Raw genomic sequence first — 16,434 nt, 5'->3', positions numbered from 1 at the left:
CTCTACGCCTCTCCCAGCTTGTCCCCCTGCCTTCTGTGGTCTCGGAAGCCAGCTTTCGGGATGATTCACCCAGCACTACATGCTCTGGATTGTTTAAGGCTCTTTCGTGCACTTAATGGTTCTTCAAAAAATGCAGCTGCTCAGTGTCTGTGTCGAACTACATCCAGGAAGAAAAAGTGTGTCTTCCTCAAATCATCTCTACTTGCTCACAGATCTAAGTTCCTATCTACATTTCTGGGGTGTGTACATGTGTGGGTGTGGACACGTGTGCATGTGCATGCACGTGTGTATGTGTGTGTGTGTGTGAGCATGTGTGCATGTATGGGCGCGTGTGTGTGTGCGTGCGTGTGCGTATGTGTGTGTGTGTGTTGCAGAAGCGCCTTCGCTGTGTAGAGTCTCTCAGGCTGGCAGCCTTGATGCAACGTTCAGTCTTTGAAAATCCCTATTTGGAACATTAGAAACATCTGGAGAAACCACATTTCCATGTTGAAATAAAGATAAGTTGTCATTTCTGCTGCTCATTTTGAATGGATCCCACAGCCTGACGAGAGGATTTTGCCCAGAGCAAGTTATAGAGAAAGGAACTAAAGAAGAAGAAAAACTTTTTAAGGAAAAATAAAGAAAAAAACAGATTTTGTAGCATTCTACCGGGAGTTCTCTTAACTACCCCTCCCACCAGGCCCAGTGGGTGGGCTTCCGGGGTAACTCAGGCCGGGAGAACGGTGAGGACCAGGGCAGGCAGGGGCCCTGGGCAGGCACACTGACCAGCCGTTGTTGGTTTCCCTTTGCTAAATTAGAATACTAATTTAGACCTATGCCTAATAATGCATGTATGTGGTCTGCATATTTAGGATAATGCAGTATCAACACAAGGTTTTAGGCTGATGTTCTAATTTCACACTTGATTGTTTGTCTTCTTGGGCCTATGATTAAAAATCACAGCTTTCCATGCTTCCTCCTTATAGGGAGACAGCAATGCATTTTCACAGAACTGCAGCTCCTGTGCCTACAGGTGCCCCTCTCAGGGGATTCAGGACAGCCTGGTGCTCAGCTAACAAACTCCCTGGGGCATCGAGCTACCGTCATCCTCCTCACATTCTGTCCCGCTACCTCGGTCATCTCCTGCTAAGAGGAGTCCTTTCATTTGCTGTGGTTCTAACGCACTTGTGGGAAAAAATATCAGACGATTTTGGCTTTGAGATTTCACACTGGAGTCTGAATCTGTGGTTTCATTCCAAAAATACCATAAGAAAGTCTGAGGAGCAGCAAAGCCAGGGGGAAAAAATAGCTGACATTGAGATTCAGTCCCAAGCATCCACAAATATTTCTAGAATCTTTTTTTTTTTTTTTTTTGGTCAAGGAAACCTTTCTTCAAAGAAAACCTTAGTCATTGAAGAGCCAGCTGTGTGAGAAAAAAGTGAGAAAGACTCTCCTTGAAACGGGCCCGGATGCTGCCTGCCCTTCTTTTCAGACACCCCCCTGGAGTTCATCGGGCAAGACTGACACCACCTCCTGGCCCCCAAACTGTGCTCCAGAAAGTAGGTGTCTTCAGATGCTTCTCAAAGACTCCTCTGGTCCCAGGCCCGTCGATGCTGTAGACTGAATCTTCTTGTGGTTTCTTTACTGTATTGGACAGGAGTTCTTACACCAGAGATCTGGACACCCCACGGCCTCTCTGCGTCATGGTCACTGCCAGATGAGATGTCCTGTAGGCTGCTGGCCCCTGCTCTCCCCGGGGAAAGACCTCAGGGAGAACAACCCCTGACCTATCTGACCACTGCCTGCAGGAAGAGGGGTGCTGGGAAGGTGGGGAGGAGGGACAGTAACTCGGGGCCCACGTGAGGCTAGGGGGAGGGGAGGGATGTCAGTAACCCATGTACATTTACGTTGGGTCGTTTCCAGCCATGAGGTCAATAAGAGTAAATGCCGGTACCTGGGCACTCTCTGCAGCCCAAGAATCCAACACAGAAGCTCTGCTGACATCCTGCCATCACCTCCTGCATCCCTCAGCAGAATGACAGAGCACAGCAACTGAATGACGGGTGTCTCTTCCTCGCTGGGAACTAATATTTCTCAAATGAATCTGAATATTTACCCTCCTGTCAATTTCTAGTTCTATAGTGGCTTCCACTTCCTTGTAATTATGGGCATTTTAATGATTTCTGAGAAAGGACACAAAGAACAAGGAGTGGAAAAAAGAAACTTTCGAGATTGTGTCACACGGCTCACACAGGTCGTGCTAAATCTATGGATGCAAGTTAAACAAATTGATACTCTATCCAGTCTGTCAAATAGATCAACAACTGTTTTTTTTTTTTTCTTGAGAGTTTTTCTTCTTTTTCTTAAGGAATGGGTAAAATGCTCTGGGTAAACAGGTAAACCGAAAGATCATTCTGAGCCATCACCTCAGCTGTCGACTGTCCGCATCCTGATGGTTTTCTACCCTCCTGAAATTTTCCATTCGACTTGGGTGGCTGGTTTTACATTTTTTCCTGGACCCCTGCACCCTGTGGGGCTTGGGACTCCACCAAAGACAGAAGTGAACTGCCACCTGCCTGTGGTCTCCTAGCTCCTGCCCGCCTGGCCACACGAAGCTGGAGGGAGGAGAGACCCGCCCCAGGAAACTTTTAAAGGGAAAGGAATTTCGTGCCAAGGCTAGTCTTCATATGCAGACGGAGAAGCCTTACTTCACCTCCTCTTTTCACATCAGGCTTTCATTTGTTAGATGGTAAAAGACAAATAATTTAACTGTATCTACGTATCTATAGGAAATTTGATAACATTTTAGAACTAGAAATAGATTGGTAGATACTTAGATTCACTTGTGAAATATTTTTTTTACACTCTAAAAAAGACTGAGCCAGAGATAAACCTGCTAAAATCCTAGCTGTAAAAGCAAAAAGACCTTCACGGGCTTTTCTGTCATAGCCCCAGACTTAAGTGTCGTAGGGAGTTTCCAGCCCCTGTTGGGTATCCATCCCTCCTGGGAGATACTTTTCTAAACCTAATAAGTGAATGATGCACAGACAAACCCCTGCAATTACTACTCTGAGAGAATTAACATTTGCTTTCCGAAGATTCCTGTGGCCATCAGTGTTTTAACAGGACAACTGTTCTTACATACTAACATGGCTCTTTTTTTTCCTAGGAAATTGTTAGTTGCGGAATCAAACTGGCCAACTGGCTGCAATCTCTGTGAACCGAACGCAGGTGGGACATCTCCTTTGTGACTCTCACTTTGAAAGGTGCCCTGAGAGTAACAGGCTGATGTGGGACCACGTTAAAGCTGCTTTGAGGCAGCGCCTGGGAACACGGTGACACCAAGGAGGGCAGAACACAACCTCAGAGGTAAATCTCTCCTCTTCAACTTATCCCCTCCTCCAGTCCACATTCTGATAAAACCCTTCAGTAACTTCCTAAACTTTCAACCAGCACGGTTCTCACCAGGCATCTAGGCTCAGAGGCTGTCCTGCATTCCATTGATCGCCTTCAGAGTGAGCTCTGCACAGGATACGGATGCCAGGACACTGCACGGAGCTACACCCGGCCCCTTGGGAGCCTGTTTGCACAGGTCACTTTCTACATGGAGTCACGTGACATGGATCAACTCATAACCCTACAAAGCAAGAGAACCATCAAAGTGCAATATCGTAACAACCAAATTTGTGTCTGCAACTCGTTAAAAAGAAGCTGTGTTCTACCTTCGTTTTCTACAGAAGCAGGCTGCATGTCCATCCTGATATTTTCACCCTAAACCTAATACACTGCTTACCTAACGGAAAGATTATGCAGCGCATAGCTGCCTTTATTCTTTAGAATGCGCTTTTTTTCAATATAAATAGTGGCAAGATTACTATTTAGAAATGATCTTCCTTAGTTAGCAGAGCCCCAAAGCTAGTGGGCTTGTCCTTATACCTTATCTTTGCGTCTGATGTTGAATTACACATCTCAACGAACCTCTCCACTGACAAGAAGCAAGAACAAGGTGATGGGCTGATGCGGGGTCAGTGCGTTTGCACACGTGACATGACTGTTCTCGGGACACGTCTTTGCAGAGGGACGTCTGACTGACTGCAGATCCACGTCCGCAGAGGCCCCCTGGTCCCGGTCCCATGTGAATCTGCACTTGGCTACACTGGGGCCCATGTGCTCCTTTCCCTCACGCCTCTCAGTGGGAGGTGGAAATGGGGGGGGGGAGTGCCTCAGCCCCTCCCTCGGCTCCAGCATCCCTGCCACGTTAGCACCACGTGTGGCTGCAGAGCTTTACAACACAGCAGCCCTTTTTTCTGTTTCATTGAGAAATAACTGATGTCCCTTACTGTATACGTTCAGCATATGCTTAAGGCGTTCAGCCTGATGGTGTGATTCACACACGTTGTGAAATGATCACAGTAGGGTTAGCTAACATCCCTTGCCTCATATAGATACAATAAAAAGGAAAGAAAGAAGAGGAAAAATACTTTCTCCTTGTGACGAGGACTCTTGGGATCTACCCTCTTCTCAACTTTCGTATATAACACAGAGCAGTGTTAATTCTGTTTATCGTGTGGGACATCGCTTCCCTAGAACTATTTTATCTTGTAACTGGAAGTTTGTGCCTTTTGACCACCTTCATCCAACCCCCTCCTTCCACCTCTTACCTCTGGTGACCACAAGTCTGATCTCTTTTTCTCTGAGTTTGGTGTTTTATTCGTTTTGTTTTGTTTAGATTCCACATATAAGTGAGATCGTAGGTATTTGTCTTTCTCTGACTTATTTCACTGAGCATAATGTCCTCAAGGTTCTATGCTATCGCAGATGACAAGGTTTCCTTCCTTTACATGGCTGAGAATATTCCATGAACTATACATACCACCCCTTCTGTGCGCATCATCCTTTACATGGCTGAGAATCCTCCATGATATCTATGTACCGCCCCTTCTGTGCCCATCATCTGCCAGCGGACTCAGTTATTTCCACACAGGCTGTTGGGAACACGGGGTGCGGCAGACACACTTTCTGAGGGAGAGGGTTCGTCTCCTTTGCGCATGCGCCTAGGCGTGGAGCTGCTGGACGGCGTGGGAGGCCTGTTTGTAACGACTGAGGCACCCCACGCTGTGTTCCACGGTGGCTGTGCCCCTTTACAACCTCTCTGTGGGGACGGCCATCATCCCAGGACGGGCCCACAGAGCTGGTGTGGGCGGTGGGGTAGGAGCCCCCCCACCCGAGGCCTGCGGACGGACGGGAGCTCTTCTGACAGGCACGCGGAACCAACGAGACCCCCGCCCCGGGACGGCCGGTGTACTCCCGCCGGGCGGCCCGGGACCCGAGGCAGGCCCGTTCCCAACGGCCACGCTGTTCCCGGCTCTGCTTTGACGCCATCAGGAGGACGGCCCGGGAAGATGAGGCCACACTGCTGAGCCCGGCACGGCGTTTACACCGAGTCACCCCCGTGACCCAACAGAGGGTCCTTTCAAAGTCTTCAGAGGCAAACAACCTTGAAAATGGTGAGGAATGCGCCGCTCGTTCAAACTAGGGGTTCTGTCCCCAGGAGCTGTGCAGCCCGGCTCCAGCACGTGCCAGACGGCGGCCCCCGACAGCAAGGGCCCAGGGGCGCCCGCGACGCGGGAGGCGTTGTGCGAAGCCAGCTGCTCGCTCTTCAGGCCCGCCCGTTGCTTCCCCCACTACAACGGCCGTGTGCTTGAGCCGCAGTGACCAGTGACCCACCCACGAGGGAAGACCGCCCTGCCCGCCGCTGCCGCAGCCCCACGCTACGGAAGGGATCTTGCCTTGGGGCCCAGAGCTTCCTCACCGCGGAGGCTACCGCGAGCCTGAGTTCTCGCGAGCTCACGCGGCTCCGCCCCTCGCTCGGGGCAGCGGCTGGGAAGGAGGCGCGCGGGCCCGGCCCCGCCCCGCCCCGGCCCGGCTCTGCTACTGCGCTTCCGCGGAGCGCCGTGGACGCCCCGGGGCGGGGGTGACGCCAACCGCCCACCCGGCCGGGCCGGGCGGGGCGGGTCTCTGGGGGGAGCGCCCTCACCACCCCTGCCGGGGGCCACCACGCTCTCGCGAAGCTAGTCAGCCGCTGCGTCCGCTCAGAGGAAAGTGCGGGACGCCTCGCCTGCCAGCGGGTGCCCAGCCCCACCTCGCCCCGCGCCCGGGCTGTCTGATGGCGCCGCCCCAGGCGCTGAACTCGGCCAGCCTGGTCCACCACCGGCCTTTCCCGACCGGCAGCCCCGCCCCTCCACGACCCAGCGGGGCATCACCTCCTGGCGTGGTCCTCCACTGACCCACCCCCGGCCCCGGGACAGGGCACTTTGCCGTGTTTTCTGCCTGGGTAAGAGTTTACTTGAGGAGAAGGTCAGGTTCAAGGTGGAGATAAAGTTTAATCATCTGTGATGAGTTACCCGGCGGCTCGTCCAGTGTCTTCCAAAGTGCGCTTGGCTGATCTCGGGACCCTTCAGTGAAGTTCACTTCTGATTATAGTCTAAAAACATATGCTCGCTATTATAAAAACTTCTTTGTCGTAGTGAAATTTTGACTTGAAAGATACATTCATAGGGTAAAATTTTAGTTTCTAAAGTAAATTACTCTCAAATTAGTTTTTTAAGTAATTAGGTTTAGGTCCCCGGGTTGGGGGCTCTGCACATCGTGGGTTGCTCACATTTTTCCTTTAAAAGAGAGAACTTGGGTATTATCCAAGTTTTGAAAAATATTAGAACACGAAGTCTGATCTTAACTATGTAAAATGCATTCACAGAAAATACTGAAGGGAAACATAATAAAGAGCGAACACTGGATATTTCCAAAGGGAGCCATGGGTAATTTGTTATTTCCATGCTGTAAAATGTTCATCATTCACTTTTATCCTAGAAAAAAAGAGTCAATTTTTAAAATCTATCAGCTCTGTGTGAAGACCATGACAAATGGCATGCTGAACTTAGCAACCAAGTTACCAAGCAAAAATCCAGAAACACTTTCTATTAATGTGAAAAAAAATTTAAGAATCAATATTTTGGGAGGTTTCTAAAGTTCCTTGATTTGTATTTTCCTACAAATGCATACAGGTCTGAAGTTGTTCGTGTTGGAGCATTTTCACAGAACACGTAGTGGATTACTCAGGACATGAGGCAGAAGCAGCGGTGAGCACAGGGTGCCTCGTATGCCGGAGCTGAAGGGTGGCGGTCCTGAGGTCTGGGACAGCAACCCGGGCAGGCGAAGAGGAGGGGCACACAGGAAATACAATGGGCAACATACTGAACATCGTTGAAGCTGCATGCTGGGAAAATCGAGTTCATTATACTGTTTTCTCTACTTTAGTGTATGCTTAAAAATTTCCATAATACATGTTTAAAAACTAAAAGCACAAAACTAACCACTCAGTGAGATACTATTCTCCACCTCTCAAAATGGCTATAAAAAAGATCACTAACACCAAAAGTGGTCCAGATGTGGCACTCTGAGAACTCTCGAGCAAACCAAATCCGTTTAGGAGACAAACGCTGTTTATAGTGAAGCCTGCATTTTAAAACATGGATTGGATAGAAACTTTATGGGTTTTTTATCTATGCCACAGCCTAAATCTTTTCATGCCTGGACAAACGCTCGTGTTTAAATCACGTGTACATTTATTTGGAGATGATTTTCCTCTGTGTGTGTGTGTGTGTGTGTGTAAAACTGATCACAAAATTCAAGTCCTCTCATCCTTTCTAGATGTGATTAATTTGGCTTAGACTACAAACGGTATAAGACTAGCCCCAAACTTGTGATGGGCGGGCAACTTTGATGTAATTGTGACCTGAGCAACACAAACCCTTGTCACCACAGTGTAGACATCATAGACGTCCATGTACCACTGTATACACTGGAGATCTCTATATTAACTTAACACTTAGGACCTGCATACACAGGAAGAGTTCATAGGTCTCAGCTCTGAGCGATGGACGTTTTCATGTTTTTTAGTTCATTTACTTAAAATGTAATGGGTCACCAGCAGTTCACGGAATTTGTTTTCTATTGAAAGAATGTTGCCTAAGAAATAAAGGGGATGGAGTCCAATGCTGGACTATGACAACTCTAAAGTTCTTGTATAATTACAGTACATTACAACCAATCGAGAGCTGACAATTTACGTTGAACTGTCAAGTTAAAATATCTTTGAGCTCAGTAGTTATGACTTGTTTCTAATCTTCTAACACTGTGTATACAGGTTTCATTTTCACAATCTTAAAAAATGTGCATAAGATCACTAGAATGTTATCTTTAAAAACATGTTGAAATAAAGCACAGAAGAGTGAAAACACAGCTATAGATATGGATACAGAGACAGATAAAGATGTAGATAAGATATGGAGATGGAGATGGGGACGGCGTGGGGATGGGGATGAAGATGGAGGGAGACACAGAGAGAGACAGAGTCCGAGGGGAGGACGGACTGAAAACCCACGTGACCACTGCCTAGATCCAGACCCCGAGCAGAGCAAGAAGCCCGAAACTCCCGCTGTGATTTGTCCAATCACGACGACCTCCCTTCTCACGAAAAGTAACCGCAATGCACATTTATAACACCAGTTTGTTTGCCTGGTTTGTTACTTTATATAAATAGAATCATACTGTATATATTCTCTGGTGTGTGTCTGCCTTCCTTATTTCAACATTCAGTTTGTGATTCACCCCACTCCTGAATGTAGCTATTGTTCATTCTATTTCAGTGCTTTTTAAGACCTCACGGCATGCAGATCCCACAAAATATATATCCATTTTGCTCTAACGGACTTTTGAGTTATTTCCAATCAGGACCTACTACAAACGCCGTCGCTATGAATATTCTTGAACAAATCTCTCGCTGCCGTGTGGATGCATTTCTGGGGGGTGTATAAGCAAAGGGGAGACATTTTTTGTAGGTAATACCAAACTTTTTCTGAAAGTGGTCCCTGTTAAAAGAAAGACATAGAGCAACTCGGGCTTACAGACCCAGAAGAACCAGGACACTCGTTTGAGAATTGACTTTAAAAACTAAGCCGAGTGTAACTTACTTAAGAAGCAAACTTTTCCTTGACGAATATATTTTTCCATTGAAATACATCACTATGAAAGAGAGGTTCTTATACTGTCTCAGCGTGGACGTGACTGAATTCTCTGCTACACTCTGAAGCCCGCGGAGGTTTCTAATAGGGCAAACGATATCTTCGGGCAGGCTTTCCTTTCCAGATGTTGAGAGAGAGGCATGAAACCACACGGGTCCGCGAAGTGGCTGCAATAACGAGACTATGTTTAAGTCCACACATCCAAACGGCTGCCGTCCTTTAAACTGGCCATTTTGGGGAAACTTGGGCATTTACAAAAAGAGGAGACTCTCAATTAAGTAACGATGGGCGCAGCCTCCCGGGTGGGCGCTGGGAAGGCCCGCAGCCCACACCCACCCCCAGCGCCTGGGCCTGCCGTCTTCTACACGCAGGGCTGAGCCCTGAGCCCGCTGCATAAACCCTTCCGTGGCTCCCCTTTCTTCCAGGTCCAAGTCTGAGTGCTTGTGCCCAGCCCACAGAGCCTCTGCAGCTCCTCTGCAGACCGCCAAGACCCTTTCAATCCAAGCTGTCTGCTCGAAGTGCCATGTGCCCCTTCCAAGGGAGTTACAGATCCTCGCTTATCTTTGTGTCGGCCTGTGAGGTGGGCGCCGTTGTTCACAGCCCCCGCTGGACAGATAAGGAAACTGAAGCACGAGGAGGAAGATGCCTCTGGTCACAGGCGGGGACGGGGCGGGGCACCCCAGCCCGTTCCACGTGGGCCAGGCTTGCTCCCACCGCCGTGCGCCGCCCGCCCCCACCCACTCGCCGCCTCTCGGGCCCCTTCGTCCTGCGAGGCTGGCCCCTCCCCTCCGCAGCTGGTCTCCCTGGACCCTCCTCGCGCCTCTTCTTGTCCACCTGTGATCCTCTTTGAGCCACCACCGTACTGTATCCTTTTTTTAACGTGGATATTTTAATGAAATTATTATTTTTCATGTGTGTCCTCCACTGGAGTGAGAATTCATTGAGAGATCGAGTGAAACTGTAGTCGTCGTTTTTTATCCCAAGAGTCTGACATGGTGTTTGGATCACATCAGCAATTCAGTAGATTTTGGCTGATTGGTTGGTTGATTTGCTGGGAAGGAAGAGCCGGCTGGGGTGTGGACAGCGGGAGTGAGTCAGAAATGCACGGGTTGGAGCTGCGGTCTGAGCACTCGTTAGCTGCTGTGCAGGTAACTGACTCTCCCCAAAACCTTGTTTCCGAACTTGTTTACTAAGCATAAGAATGACTATCTTTGCGCAGTCATTATGAGAATTAGAGATGCATGTAAGGTGGCCTGCATGCAATAAACACACTGTGGCCACTATGCTTAGTGACATTTATGCTCATAGTAGCATTTGCTTTACTCTCTGGTAACTTGTACCCAGCATGACATAAAATCAGTCACTCTCACTTTCAGGAAAGGCCACCTGAAGAACAGAGGCGGCGTTGAATCCTCCTGAGGCCGCTCCTTTCCCAGCTTTGAAATCAAATGATCACAGCAAATGTGCATCACAGATACTGCGAGGTTAATCATTAACATCACTGCAGGAATTCTGAGTGATTTCCAAGCACTGGCTATAGGTGCAATAAGGCGATTTTTTAGATAGTGTAGGCCTGTTATTTTAGAGCATAAGTATTTCTGGGATTATGATAAACCAAATAAAATACCATTTTCCAGGGACTTTCAAAATGACAGCTTGGCACTGCTGACGAGTTGCAGATCCTGGGTGTGGTCAGTGCACTGTGTGCGAAATGGGGGCGGTCACTACTTTTTAATGAGTATTTTATAAAACCTCTTGTTGGATCCATTCGGCACCCAAGGGAATGCCACTTTCTGAATTGTTTGCAACCAAACCCACGCTAGGATCAGCTGATGGAAGACGAAGAGGCAGAAAGCAGACGGGGGGGCGGCCGGTCGGGCCCCAGGGGCGGGGCCTGGAGCCACGGTCCCCCAGAGCCCTGGGGACGGGGACACCGGGGGGTGAGGACCTCAACCAGAGCAAACTCAGGTAACGTGAGAAGACCACGGCCGCAGAGGTCAAACTGTGTGAGCAGAGAGTCTGGAGGCGGGGTGGGTGGGGACCGAAGGGTTATTGTCGCGCAGGAGGGTCACCCCCGGTAACCAGAGGCAGGAGGGAACAGGCAGCTTGGTGGACACAGGGGTGGAAACAAGTGGACGTCTTCTCTGCTCAGTGAACAAGAAAACGAAGCCATCAGCTGAGAATGAGGGGTTGACGATTTGAAGAAAGAGGAAAAGGTGTAAAACCTTCATCTGGAGAAACGCAATCTGATTTCTCATCCGTATGAACCCCCTAAAGTGATGGCTGCCACACTCGGTGCCCGGTGCCGGCTGGGCACGGGCTTGGGCTCTGGCCGAAGGGGGCACGCCGGCAGAAGGAGGGCAGGGGGTGAGGAGTGATGGTGGTGGTCCCGCAGCTCAAGCGGGCAGGAAGGAGGAGAGGACGTGGGGAAGGTGGGCTGCAGTAACACACCACAGGGTCCCTGGCATTCGGGTCCCGGGGGTCACAGAACTCCCAGGCTGGGGAATCTTGGGCGGCATGTGCTGGGGAGACAGACAGGCAGATGGGAGCACGGGGAGGGGGGTGACAAGACCTGGGTGAGGGGGGTGTCCCGGCAGGTGGCCTGGACGCAGGATCACAGGGGACACGGGAGGCCCAGCAGCGAGTCAGCACCCGTGTGGACCCTGAAGCCAGCAGGAACGGCCAGCGCTGTGGACGGAGAAGGAGGAACAGTGGTCCAGGCTGTAAAGTCTTCCAGGACCGGAGCTGCCTGACCAGAGGATTCACAGGAAGTGCAGTAATTTGATGGCAAAGTTCAAAGCTTGGGGCTTGGAGAGTGGCATGAGGGACACTAATCCGAAAGTGCAAAGACGGGCGAGCGAGGGCAAATAGTCAACATTTAACACAGATACGCTTGTGTATCAGCAGCTGAACCCATGGGACTCGATAGTCCTCAGGGTCTTCCGCCCCCCTCCCTTCTGAGGGCGACTAAAGCTGGGTCTCGGTGTCGGAATCGACCGACCAGGCTCGGGATGGTTACCCCCTCAGACACCCTGGAGGACCCATGGATCTACCCGCCTATTCCACAATTAACCCTGAAGTTCCCGTGTGTCCTGTGCTGGTGGAAGCACAGGGACAGGGCAGTAAAAGATAAATGACTCATCTCCTGCGTGCAGAAGCCACACGCGGAAACGTCAGGACAAAAATGCACAAGTAAGGTAAACTCAGGTTGTGATGATTCGTACTGGGAAGAAGTGATGTAAGGAACCCCGGAGGAGAACAGCATGTGACCTGACTTATGCAGGGTCCTCAGGGAGGGGCTGTCCTCCTGGACAGCAGAGGTGTCTTGTTTACACCGGCTGCTAAAATATAGCAGATGATAAACAAATTAACACTGTGTTGATAATGTTATAAAATTGTTCCTGGTTCCCTGCTTGTGTGGTGTTTTACAGTTCAGTAAACTTTTAAAGGCCACCAAAAGTGAACATACGGTTAGCATCCTTTCACATGTGTGAAAATGATATGGAAGATGAACCTTGAGGCAGAGATGGTGTGGTACCCAAGGTTCCACGATGACAGCGTGAGCTGGGCTTAGGTCCCGTGTCCAGCTCATGCGGGCACCAGCACTCTCTCCTGTGTCCTCGTGTCCTGTGCGATGTCTAAGCCCAGACCACTGGGGACGTCCCTGAGAACTTCAACAGGCAACGCTGCTGAAAGCTGGGAGAGGTGAGAGAGCCCTCGACAAGCCCGACGGGCATCCGTCCGTCGCCGTGTCAGTGTCTGCGCTTCACTTAGCTTTCCTCCTCTTCTGCCCCACGGAGGGCCTCCCTGGAGAGGAACAGCCTCAGCCCGGGGAGGACCAGTGACAAGTGACGGCCGGAAGGAGACAGCGCCTGGGTTAGGGACTCGAGCTCCCCGTGCTTGGTTATTTCACTTTGTCCCAAGTGCATAGTGTGTCCTTACCAGACGGTCCTGTGTAAGTGTCTCTCTATTCCTAAGTCCCAAAGGGCTTGGAGCCGCTGTGCTCAGTGACACAGACCTAGTACCAGAGGGCAGAACATGCATTTTCCTTTTATGCAACTCAGGCACACGTCGTCCTCTCCAGCACTCAGGAGATGCCCAAGCCCAAAGCCCCCTTCCTACTGATTTCCTTCCCGACTCACTTTTTGCCGGCTGCATCTGGTCACACTCTTGGTTTGCATGAGCGCTTTGTGAGCTGTGTGTGGTCAGGGCTTCGTTTCCCTACATTAATGAGATCTCCCTGCAGCCAGCACTTGGCAGACAGGAAGTATCTGCTCCCCTCAGAAAGACCTCAGGATGAACGGCTCCCCACCTGACCCCAACACAGCCACGCACCTCCCAGACGCGAGTGCCGTTGCCCAGTTACCTGAGCAAAGGGCGTCTCAAAGGATGTCAGGATAGTTGGTTATCAGAGCAAAACAGGACAAAACGGCCCCAAGGATGTCAGTGGTTCTGAGGCCGAGAGAGAGAGACAGGGAGAAGCCCTGTTCCTACCAGGCCCTCCCTCCCACCGGTAAAAACAAGCCATTACACAAAAAACAAGCCTATGAGGACTCTGAGAGGTGAAAGGAAGACGGAATTTGGCCCAGGAGCTCAGGACCCGAGGGCAACACGGAAGGAGTCCCCTGGGTCCCCTCACTGCCTCCCAAGCCTCTGAGAAAGGGTGCTGCTGAGGCCTGCAGTCCAGGACCACCAGCAGCACAGAAGGAATTCCAGGAAAGGCCGGTTTCTCCCGGCCAAGAACCTGGAAGGGGGTGGCCAAACGACGGAAAAGCGTTTTGGAAGCATGTCCTCCAGGGCAGGCAAACACCAACAGAGGACACGCCTCTTTCTCCCCATCCGTGTCTGCGTTTCCAGTTGGCCAAAAGGGCGTTTGGTCTTCCACATCCCATCCTGCCTGTGGGGCTGGGAGGGGCCACAGGACTGAGCAGGGAGCGGGCTTCCTTCCCCACCAGGGCCCTGTCCCCAGGCCCCTCCCATGCGGGGGCCCCTTCTGCACCCTCAGCCGCCCCAGAGGGGTCGGGGCACCAGTCGCCCCAGACGGACCAACCAGACCAAACGAAGGCCACAGGGGCTCTGAGCTTAAACTGTCCTTGGAGCTACAGCCAAGGACCTACTCAGGACCTGCTGGAATGCAGGGCTTGAACAGGACCCAGAGACTCCCAGTACCACAGACAGAATTCCAGGGAACAATCCAAATTCACCTGTCACACGAGAACCAAGAAACGTCACAAACCGAGGGAGAAAGGACGACCGACAGGGGCCGACACCGAGCAGAGCCCGACGTGGGGAGCAGCTGAGGAGAGGTTGAACGTTGTCGCCCTGAAGGCGCTTCATGGGCAAGTCCAAATCCTTCTGAAGCTGAGGAAAGGTAGACATGGAAATTCTAGAAACAAAGAGAGGCTCTAAGTGGAAATTAGAAAGCCGAAAAGTACCACCAGCAAGGTCAAACCTCACTGAGTGGGCTGAGTAGCAGCATGGAGGTGACAGAGGGTAGAACCACTGGACTTAGTGACAGATCAATAGTATTTGCCCATCTGCTCAGAGGAGAGAAAACAAATAGAAAAAATGGAGAGAGTCTCGGGAACCAGAGAGAAAAGAGCAAAAGGTCCAACATCCATATTATCCGGGCCCCAGAAGGAGAGGAGGAGAGTGGGGCTGGGAGAGTTTCAAAGCAATAACGGTACAAACTTCCCAAATGTGAAAAGTGAAAGACGTAAACCTACATTTTCAAAAAGCTGGGAAAACCTGAAATCGGAGGAATGCGTGGAAACCAATGCCAGGACAGATCACGTTATCAGTTTATATCATGTTAAACTGCTGAAAATAAAAAGCAAAGAAAAGAGTCCTGAAAGCCGCCAGAGGGAAAAACCAATTGGCACGAGAGCAGATTTCTGATTCGAAGTCCTGGAGGCCAAGGGAAGCTGCACAACCTCCTGTAATTGCTGAGAGAAAGGACTGGAGACTACAGTTTCTGTTATCTGCCAAAATGTCTTCGAGGAACGAAGGGAGATGGGAAGAAAACTCAGAGCACGTGTTGCTCAGAGCACGTGTTGCTAGCAAACCAGTCCCTCGAGAGTGGACACCGAACATTTCCCAAGCAGAAGGGAAACGGTATTAAGAAATACTCAGAGCTTTAGAAGGAGGAGGTGAACCTCAGAATGGGTAAAAATGGAGGTAAATGGAGTAGACACTTCTTCTTGTGATTTATCTAAATCATACGTAATGATCGAGGCAAATTTTATCAAACCATCTGACAGGTTGAAGTAACACCTACGAGAATTGCATTGAAAGAGTGAGTGAGTCAAGGGGCCTGAGTGGAAGTGTGGCTTCTCCACTTCCCTGGAATTGGTAAATTGTTGCCTCTGGCTGTGGCTGAGATAGCTTACCCGTGCAGAGCGTGAGACCTGACGGGCACCCCCGAGAAAGACGTACAAGACAAAATCCTAAAAGTCACTCTGAAGAAATCAAGAGGAATTGATAACTTAGGCTTAGTCAAAATTAAGAACTTTTTTCTCTGTCAAAGACCCTGTGAAAAGCAATAAGAGACGGGATAACAATTTGGGGAAAACATTTGCCACAAATGTTAGTATCTCGAATAGATGAAGAACTCTCAAAGCTCAACAGTAAAAACATAACTAATCTGATTAGACAATTGGCAGAAGATATGAAAACACCAATTCAGTGAAGACAAATTTGCACATGACAAGATGTCCCACATCACTAGCTATTGTGGAAATAAAACCAAAGTGAGGTTCCCTACGAACCCGTTAGAACGGCTAGAACACACGCCTGTAAGGACGTGGAGAGGCTGGGCCCTCACGCATCGCTGGTGGGAAAGTCCACCGGCGCAGCCCCTCTGGAAACACTGTAGCGGCTTCTTATAAAACTAAGCTTTCAACTACCAGGCTGCCCAGCAATGGCGCTCTTGGAGAAATGAAAACTTTTATCCACACAAAATCTTTACCTGAACGTTTATAGCAACTTTACCTGCAATAGCTGAAAACAGGAACAACCCAGATGTCCTTCAATGGGTGAATGATTAAACACACCATGGTCCGTCTATACTGTGGAATTCTACTCAGCCATGGAGGAGAATGAGCCCCTGGTACATAGAACAGCTTGGATGGATACCCAGGGACTTGTGCTGAGTGAAAAAAGGCTAATCCCAGCAGATTACACACTGTGTGATTCTATTCCTAAAACTTTCCTGAAATGGCAAGCGTATGGAGATAGAGAACATGTTAGTGATGGCAATGGGCCAGGGTAGGGGCAGGTGGGGTGCGTATACAGATAACACAGTGACGGGAGGCGGTGTCCCTTCAGTGATGGAACGTCTGTGTCTACACTGTACTGATGTCAGCATCCTGGT

The 16,434-nt window shown here is 50.0% G+C and overlaps 2 long non-coding RNA genes across 2 annotated transcripts; both read left to right on the top strand.

Moving 5' to 3' along the window:
* The first annotated feature begins 1,417 nt into the window (after nt 1-1,417).
* LOC132500831 (uncharacterized) lies at nt 1,418-4,774 on the top strand. The gene is made up of 3 exons (XR_009534083.1): nt 1,418-1,538; nt 3,149-3,348; nt 3,433-4,774. It is a non-coding gene; the product is annotated as an uncharacterized LOC132500831 (long non-coding RNA).
* A 1,131-nt stretch (nt 4,775-5,905) lies between these two features.
* LOC132500827 (uncharacterized) lies at nt 5,906-8,600 on the top strand. The gene is made up of 2 exons (XR_009534082.1): nt 5,906-6,313; nt 7,044-8,600. It is a non-coding gene; the product is annotated as an uncharacterized LOC132500827 (long non-coding RNA).
* The last annotated feature ends 7,834 nt before the right edge of the window (nt 8,601-16,434 follow it).

The sequence above is a fragment of the Mesoplodon densirostris genome, chromosome 13 (assembly GCF_025265405.1).
Source record: "Mesoplodon densirostris isolate mMesDen1 chromosome 13, mMesDen1 primary haplotype, whole genome shotgun sequence".
Taxonomy (NCBI): Eukaryota; Metazoa; Chordata; class Mammalia; order Artiodactyla; family Ziphiidae; genus Mesoplodon; species Mesoplodon densirostris.
This window is presented reverse-complemented; position numbering and strand designations above follow the sequence as displayed.